The sequence below is a fragment of the Mesoplodon densirostris genome, chromosome 6, assembly GCF_025265405.1.
Source record: "Mesoplodon densirostris isolate mMesDen1 chromosome 6, mMesDen1 primary haplotype, whole genome shotgun sequence".
Lineage (NCBI taxonomy): Eukaryota > Metazoa > Chordata > Mammalia > Artiodactyla > Ziphiidae > Mesoplodon > Mesoplodon densirostris.
The window spans coordinates 119,140,154-119,149,147 of NC_082666.1; positions in this window are offsets into that span (position 1 = coordinate 119,140,154).

Sequence of the window (8,994 nt, forward strand, 5' to 3'; positions counted from 1 at the left end):
CACCCTGGCGGAAACCTGCATCACCTCGTCTGGGTTACTTACTGCTCGAGCTCCTCTCTGCTTCTCCTCTTGTTTCTCAGTCTATTCTCAGCACAGCAGTGAGGTGATGTGTTTGAAATTAGATGCAATGACTGACTTCTCTGCTCAAAATTCTGCCTGGGGCTTCCCAGGTGGCGCAGTGGTTGAGGGTCCGCCCGCCGATGCAGGGGACACGGGTTCGTGCCCCGGTCCGGGAAGATCCCACATGCCGCGGAGCGGCTGGGCCCGTGAGCCATGGCCGCTGAGCCTGCGCGTCCGGAGCCTGTGCTCTGCAACGGGAGAGGCCGCAACGGTGAGTGGCCCACGAACCGAAAAAAAAAAAAAATTCTGCCTGGACACTTAGGATAAAATACAACATCTTCACCTACATGGAATCACCAGACCCCCCCACCCCGCCCCAAGACCTGGCACCCACCCTGACCCCCCGCACCTCTTACCTCCCTTTCCCGCCTCTTTCTTCCCACCCGCGCTGCTCCGGCCCCACTGGCCTCTGCCGTCCCACTCCAACCTCTATGCCTGCTGCTGCCCCTGCCAGGAATCCTCTTCCCTGTCCTCTCAGCCTGCTTTTTCTCCTTAGCACTGTCACCACCTGCTGGAGCGGCTGTCTGTCTCCCCTTCCCCTACTCGGTAGAGCTTCGGAGCTTTCTCCACTTCCGCCCACGGTGGGACCCAATAGAGATCTCCCACCCGTGTCTCTGAAAAACTCCCCCTGGGCCCGCAGCTGCTTCTCCATCCTAGAAGCCACGGCATCTACCCCTCCCACCCCCACCTACCTCACCCACCCGCTTGGCCCTTTCCAATGTCTTTCTGCCTTGGGCTGCCTGTGGCCGGCCCATGAGACCAGCCACTCCAGGGCAACATCTGGGAACCCCACAGGGCTTTGCACTCAATGGGATCTCAGTAAATGCTGGCTGCTTGCAGGGAGGTTTCTATGATGCTGATCTTGGATCCACGGGGCTGAAGAAGGGGTGGCTGAGAGTCCTCGGTAAATACACCCACCCCAACCCTGGGGTACCTAGTGGCCCCAGAGCCGACTTATCAAAGGCCCATTCAGGCCTCAAGAACACCAGCTGATCTTGAGAGCTAAGGGGATCCCATGCTCCTTAGCCTAGAAGGAGAAGCAGGGGGCACCTCACAGCCTTCCCACCCCCCTTAATGTACTATTACTCCACATGTGGGTCAAGTCCCACTGCTGACCCTTGGACAGGCATCCAATAGCATTGACCACACGATGAAAAAGTTCTTTTTCGCTTCTCTTTCCAAGACCCTGTTATGGGAAGAATTGTGCCTCCCGAAAAAGATAACGCTGAAGTCCCACCCCTCAGGACCTCAGAACGTGGCCTGATTTGGAAATGGGGTTGTGGCAGATGTAGTTAGTCAAGATGAGGTCATACGGAAGTAGGGTGGACCCCGATCCAACATGACTGTTGTCCTTATCAGATGATGGCCGTGGGAGATCAGAGACCCAGGAGGAGACCGTGTGACAACAAAGGCAGAGATTGGAGGCATGCAGCTACAGCCCAAGGAACGGCAGGGTTTGCCAGCCAACCGCCAGAAGCTATAAGAAGCAAGGAAGGATTCTCCCCTGCAGTTTCAGAGAGAGTACGCCGACATCTTCATTTTGGACTTCTGGTCTCCAGAACTGTAAGATGACAAATTTCTGTTACTTTAAGCCACCCAGTTTGTGGCAGCCCTAGGCAACTAACACAGATCCTGATTACCTAGGAGAAAGTCTCATCTGGGGGCTAGCAGGTTTTTAATGCCTTTCCAACACTTGCTAAGTTTCCTTTTTACAAAGAAAAACCAGTCCTCGGGCTAAGAGCTTTTGGCAGGAAAGGCAGCTAACTAAATTTTAATAACCTTGTTTTGATCTCATTATATTTATTTTGATGATTACCATCTATTTTCTGGCAAGTGATAACTGGTTTTCCTTGCACAATAGAAAAACAAAGTTTCATTTTTAAATAAATAAAGTTTAAAAAGAGTTCATTTAAAGAAAAATAGTTATGTCATATTAATAAAAGTGGAATAAAATTATGGCAGAAATAGCAAAGGTAGCGATGGTAAATAAAGATAGTCTCAAGGAAAGCCAGGCCCAGCTAGCCACTATAAAGCTGCCTGTGATGTCATGAATCATAAATGCAAAATGGATAAAATGAAAATGACAACACATACGATTAGAAAAAATATGACAGGGCTTCCCTGGTGGCGCAGTGGTTGAGAGTCCGCCTGCCGATGCAGGGGACACGGGTTCATGCCCTGGTCTGGGAAGATCCCACATGCCGCGGAGCAACTAGGCCCGTGAGCCATGGCTGCTGAGCCTGCGCGTCCGGAGCCTGAGCTCCACAATGGGAGAGGCCACAACAGTGAGAGGCCCACATACCGCAAAAAAAAAAAAAAAAAGAAAAAATATGACATAGCAAAACCGTTGTCACATTGGTCTTGCTTTTCTATACCTTTTCTCTGTCACAACCCATCCCCACCCACCTTCTTGGCCTTTCCTCATTTGGGGGCCAGGGCCTACATATGGCCAGGTTCCCTCTTGTCACCAAAGAAAACTGATCTGATAAACTACAGCCCACTGAGCTTGGAGTCAGAGGATGTGGGTGACAGTCACATCGCTGTCACTAACGTGATAAGTGACCTTGGGCAAATCCTTCAGTCTCCCCAGACTTCAGCTTCCTCTCTACAAGAGAAGATAAAACCATCTTCAGGCTCTGAAATCTATGCTTCTGGGATGTTAGTGATTTGATGCATTTCCCTCTTAGGGACTCCTATCTCACTTCAAATTCATAGGAATGATTCCCCACTGGAGAAATTCCAGGTTCAGTGGCACATGCAGGAGACAGATTTTCAGGTTGGTGGTATGGGGCACTTCTAAAGTCACACAGCAGGCACCCTCTGTCTCTACAGGAGCCTGGCCCCAACCCCCAGAGGATGCATCTACCATCATCTCAGACCCCTTCTCCTCTCCCACCAAGCATGCCCCTGCCCCCAGGCTCTCTGCCTTCCACTCTATCAGGAGTCAAAAAGCCAAATGTCCAATAGGGCTGAATACTGCATGTTTAATTTTTAAAAGCAAAATATAGGTATTTATTTATATGCATGTTCGTACAAACACACACACACACACACACTCACACAGTTGGGGGCAGGAAAGGGCCAAGGAGAAAAATCAGCTTTGACAACCTAATAAATGTCAATTTCTGAGGGGGGCTGATTTAGAAGTTGAATCCTCACAACTTTAATTGGAGACATGATGGTCTCACTTTGCCCAGCAGCTCTGCCCCTCCCCCAGATCCCTCTACAGATAGCAAGGCCCTTGGCTCACTCTAATTGACAAGAGGTCTCTGTCTGCTAGAATTTGTTTCTGGGATCTCAGAGATACAAGGGGAGGGGTGCTCAACTGCCCCTCTGAGAGGAGAGACAGAAGCAGCATGACATGGGACACAGCAGCCTCGGGATGGTACCCACACTGTGCTGGCCCTAAATGAGATCCAGTAGAAACAAAGGAGTCTTCCCCCCGGTGATGTTTATCCCCACCTAACAAAAAATCAGGGGGCACCTTTCTGACCCAGCGATGGTGTTCTAATCCAAGGACAGAGGGAGGAGGGACAAAGAGGGCTGAGCACAGTACTAGGAAGGAGACAAGGAAGCCAAGGGCCTTCTCCCGAGAGGTCGTGTCCCATAGTAGTCGGAAGGACGGCCCAACAGCCAGACTGCCTGGAATCACAGCCCAGCCCCACCACCGCTGCACCTTGGATACAGTGCTTGACCTTTCTGGGCCTCAGTTTCACCATCTGTAAAATGGAGATAATCACAGTACCCACCTCTGCTTCAAGAGGTGGGAGACGACTGGGGAGAAGGTTTAAAGGGCTAACACAGGACTTCCCTGGTGGTCCAGCGGTTAAGACTCCGCACTTCCAATGCAGGGGATGCGGGTTCGATCCCTGGTCGGGGAGCTAAGATTCCACATGCCGCATGGCGCAGCCAAAAAAAAAAAAAGTTAATCACTAACACAGGTAGTGTACTCACACCCAAGTCCAGTACACGGTAAGAGCTCAACAAAGACGAGCTTCTCCAGCCCAGCATGCCTCTCTCAGCCAGAGCTTTGGAGCCGGCACTCCTCAGACGACTGTGGAGCCTTGGCACCATCACCCAAATAAGTTGCATGTCGTGCATGAGATAGCTCGGCTGTGACTGACAACAGCCAATGTGATCAATCTGGGCGGGAACTGCAGTCCTCCACCAATCCCCAGCCCGCCACGTCACACCAACCAACCACTTTCCAGTAAAACACAGAGGAACACTCTTCTCTCAAGACCCCCCACTCCGACTGCTCTGCCCTCTCCAGAACCTCCAGCCATGCTCCTTTTGCCACCCCTGCAGACCCCAGTCCTAGCCATGCAATTTAGGTCATTTGTATATTAGTAATAGCCCAAGTAACTAGCATGTGCACAGTGCTTTACAGTTTACAAAGACACCTTTAATTTGCAGGTATGCATTGTTAATACACTCAAATGGTTCAAAAAATTAAAAATATATATTAAGAGGCAAACAGTGAAGACTCTCCGTGACCCATCTCCTGCCCTTCCAGAACCCAGACTCACCCCCAACACACACACACCGGTGACCACTGTTCTTAGTCTCTCAGAGATCCTTCTAGAATTTCATCATGTAGACACAAGCAAATACTATTTCCTCCTTTTTTAAACACAAAATGTAACATACTGTACATACTGTTCTACATCTTGCTTTTCTTCACTTAACAGTTTGTCTCATTCATCGATACAAAGCTTTTTTCTCTTTCCCCTTTACAGCTGCATAATACTCCATCACACGGGCGAACCATAGTCTCTCAGAGAGATTCCCCCCGATGGACATTTACGTTGTTTCAAATCTTTTCCCATCGCAAACAACACTACAACAAATAGCCATACACGTAGACCTGTTGTACTTACACAACTGTATTTGTGGGATAAATTCCCAAAAGTGGAATTGCTGGGTCAGAAAATATGTGTATTTACAATGTTGCTAGCTCCTGCCAAACTGACCTCCGTGCAGTTTCCATGCATTTACCTTCCCATGAGAAATACGACATGTGCCTGTTTCCTTACAACTTCACCATTCAGAGTGTGTTATCAAATTTCTGGACCCTTGCCAGTCTGATAGGAAAAAATTATTTATCGGTGTAATTTTAATTTACATTTCTCTTATTTTGAGTAAGATCGAACATCACTGTATACGTTTAACAGCCATTTGTACATTTGTACAAAGTACATCCCTTAGATGTACTTTGCTACCCATTTATAGCCTTCGGTCTTCACAACACCCCTGTGAGATACAGAGGGCAAGTATTAATAAGATCTACATTTTTTAAATGATTAAAGCTCAGACCCAAAGCATTTAAGATACTGGCTCAAAGCCACAGGCTGGTGTGTGGCAAAGCCAAACTCCATCCTGCATTTTTCTCTCACCTGCCTTGCATCACCCCCCTGAAACTGGAACAGTGCTGATATGCATCACAAGGAAGAGCCAGGGGACAGGAGTCTGGAGACCTGGCTTCCCGAAGTGGTTGTGAGTTACCAGCTCTGTGCCTTTGGGCCAGAACCTCCACTCCTGGGCGGATTTTCCGTATCTCTAAAACCAAGATTTGAACTAAATCACCAAGGTCTCTTCCAGGAAATGATTAGAGTGAGAAGCACTCCATGAATCTTTTATTATTATTTCTTTTTGAGCGGAGGAGATAAAACCGTTTTCAAACCTCCCAAGATGAGAACTTTCAAAGCATACCTGATTATGTGAACCTAGTCTAAGTAGAGGTGTCGGGAACGAAGCGGGGCGGGGCAGGGGAGGTGGTGCTGCACCGGAGCGCTGGACTTGGCCCGTACTGAGAGCTGACGGTGAGATTTTCGGGAGACTTGCAGGCCGACTGATGTCAGAGTGATAGCTGAAAGCGGCCACAGTGGGAATATGTACACCACGGAAATCAGCAAATGACAGCATCCCCACCTCCTGTCCCCAGAGACGGTTGTCTCTACCAACTGACCTCTGCTGGAGGGTGTGCAGAAAATCACAGGCAAGGAGGAGACTGGGGAGTTGAGTTGAGAAGACTCGCCGGCAGTGTGGAGGGTTCCGAGATTGAGGCGAGCATGCGCAGTGCCTGCACGATGATGCGCAGACAGGCAGCTGGTTCACACGCTCCACGTTACCTCCAGGGCTAAGAGGGTGGACCCTGAGGCAGACATGGGGGTCAGATCCCTGCTCCCACATGCTAGCCGTGTGACTCTGAGTAACCACTCAGCCTCGGGTTCCTCGTCTGCAATAACCATGGTCCCTACCTTAAGGGGCTTTCTGCAGATTGCATGAGTTAATCCACAAGAAGCCCTTAGAACAGCTCCTGGCACGATCCTCCTTCAGTGATGGCTACTGTTGCTTTTACTGCAGCTGCAGGGCAAGCGCACCGGAGGAGCATCCTGGGAGGGGAACCTCCCCGTCTGTAGCTGTGGGGCCTTGGGCAGCCATCTCGCACCTCTAGAACATATCTGACATTCCTCCCCTTCTCTAGAGCCAGTGTCCTTTGATCCTGCTGGGTCTAACCGTGATGAACACAGCTGTCAGAGGAACGCCTGCTCTGGGCCTCCTCCCTGCCCCGCCCACCAGGCCCAGGATGGCGTCTTCAGGGTCCCTTCTTTAGAGGGGGTCCTTTCCGTTCTGAGACAGGCCTTCCTTCGCTAATCACACTCATGGTGCCGTCTATCTAGTGACCAAACTCTCTGTCTGTCGGCCTGGAGGGCCCTGTTCTCCTCCCCAGTATAGGGTGCTGCTGCTGCAGCACCTCCCCCGGGAAGCCTTCCCTGATGCCCCCTTCCTCCTGTCGGGTGCCTGAACTCCAGTGCTATGTCTGTAGCTCCCACCTCACCTCCTGAGCACTTAGCCTTGAGCATCTGCCCCACGAAATTCCTTGAGGTGGGAATTTGTCATTTTCTTCTCTCCCCTATTCCTGGCCAAAGGAGACCCTATGGGGGACTGATGGAATGAGGGAGGGAGGCAGGAAGGGACACACCCTCCCCTGCCCCCGACAACACCCTCCCCTCCCCACACAGCACGATCCCCTCCCCCAACAACACCATCCCCTCCCCCCTACAACACCCTCCTCTCCCCCCACAACACCCTCCTCTCCCCCCACAACACCCTCCCCTCCCCCAACACCCTCCCCTTCCCAACACCCTCCCCTCCCACACACAACACCCTCCCCTCCCCCCTACAACACCCTCCTCTCCCCCCACAACACCCTCCCTTCCCACAACACCCTCCCCTCCCCAACATCCTCCCCTCCCCCCCACAACACCCTCCCCTCCCCCCACAACACCCTCCCCTCTCCCCCACAACACCCTCCCCTCCCCCCACAACACCATCCCAAGCTCTGACTTTCTATTGCAGAGGGACCCCTGTTACTCCACACGGCTGCACTGCACCCTCCAAATCTTGGTGTGAAAAAAGAGAAATTGCTCAGATTAGGGCTGGGTAATGAGCCATGCCGGGTGAGCAGGCACCATATTCCTCACTAATCTTGGCTGGTCCAGAGCTTGCCAGCTCCACGGGCTCCCTCCTCCTGCCAGCTGAGGGAACGTTTCCAGCTGGTGGTCTGCCAGGGGGCTATCTTCCCAGGCTCCCCTCCACTGGGACCTGAGAGCTCTGTGGCTCTTGGGACACTGGGCAGAGGAGGAAGCAGGCAAGCACAGAGCGCGGGCCCCAGGGCATTTGCGGGCCCCCGAGAGCAACAGCCTCCTTCTACGTCCCAGAACCTGCAGAGGCCAAGAGGCTAGTCCTTCCCTCACAGCCAAGCCCCCTACGAAGAGGTTTGCACCTCCTCCAGCAGTAATCCTCCCCCCTCCCCTGCTTTATTCTTCCCCATAGCACACACTGCCATCTGACATCCCATAAATTGTATTCATTTTTTTTGGTTTGCTTATTGTCCCCTTTCCCCCCAAAGAATGTAAACTCCACAAGGGTAAATATATTCATCTCTCCTTCACTCTGCATCCCCGGGACCAGGAACACTGGCTCTTCACAGGTGCTTGATACATATTTGGACAAATGGAAAAATACATCTCCCACCCTCAACCCAAACACACACACACACACCACACACACTGATACCTCTATCCAGACCAAATTTCTGGCTCTCATCTATTTCCTGCTAGAATAATAATTGAAGGTTTCACTGATAACGAACTTAATGCATGACCACTTTGTAGAGGTTTTTGCATTTTATAAGGGAGGCCTTTAGAAATGATCAAATCTTTCACGAGCAAATGCAATGAAGCCATGATGGGTGAATTATATGGGGGAGATATTTGGGGGCCCCCTTCTGCCCCACTCAGAGTATCTCAAAGCAGATGAGCATATAGGGGAAAGGCCCCCAAATCACACAGCCCACAGCTACGCCCCCTCTGAAGCCCACTTCAGCTCCCTCTGATTCCTGGGGAAGCTGTATCAGACATCCTGACCTCTCCCCGTCTCTCACTGAGGCTTTATTTTGGCTTTTCCCAGCCTGCCAGGGCCTGGAGTTAGAGTGCAGGGGAGCATGGCTGTCTAGAGCAGCCGTCCCAAACCAGGCCAGGCCCCCTGGCATTTCAGCTAAGTGTTACTAGGCCAGGAACCTCAGGTGCCCAGAAGAGCTGGCGGGCTGGTACTGTGGGCACGGCCCCCGAAAAACAAAGGCCAGATGATTATGGATGAAGCAGAGACCCCGCAGAGTGCAGGGGTCAGTGAGTCAATTGAGGAAATCCTCCTGTGTGTAAAGCACGTGTTTGGGCCCCAGGAAGAGGAACATGCCATGCCCCAGGCCACAGTCACCTGCCCCCAGGGCCCCCATCAGCTCTGATCTGACCAGGGCAAAGGCTGATTTAGGGGAGCCAATCCAGAGCCTAGCCCGGGAGGACCCCTGAA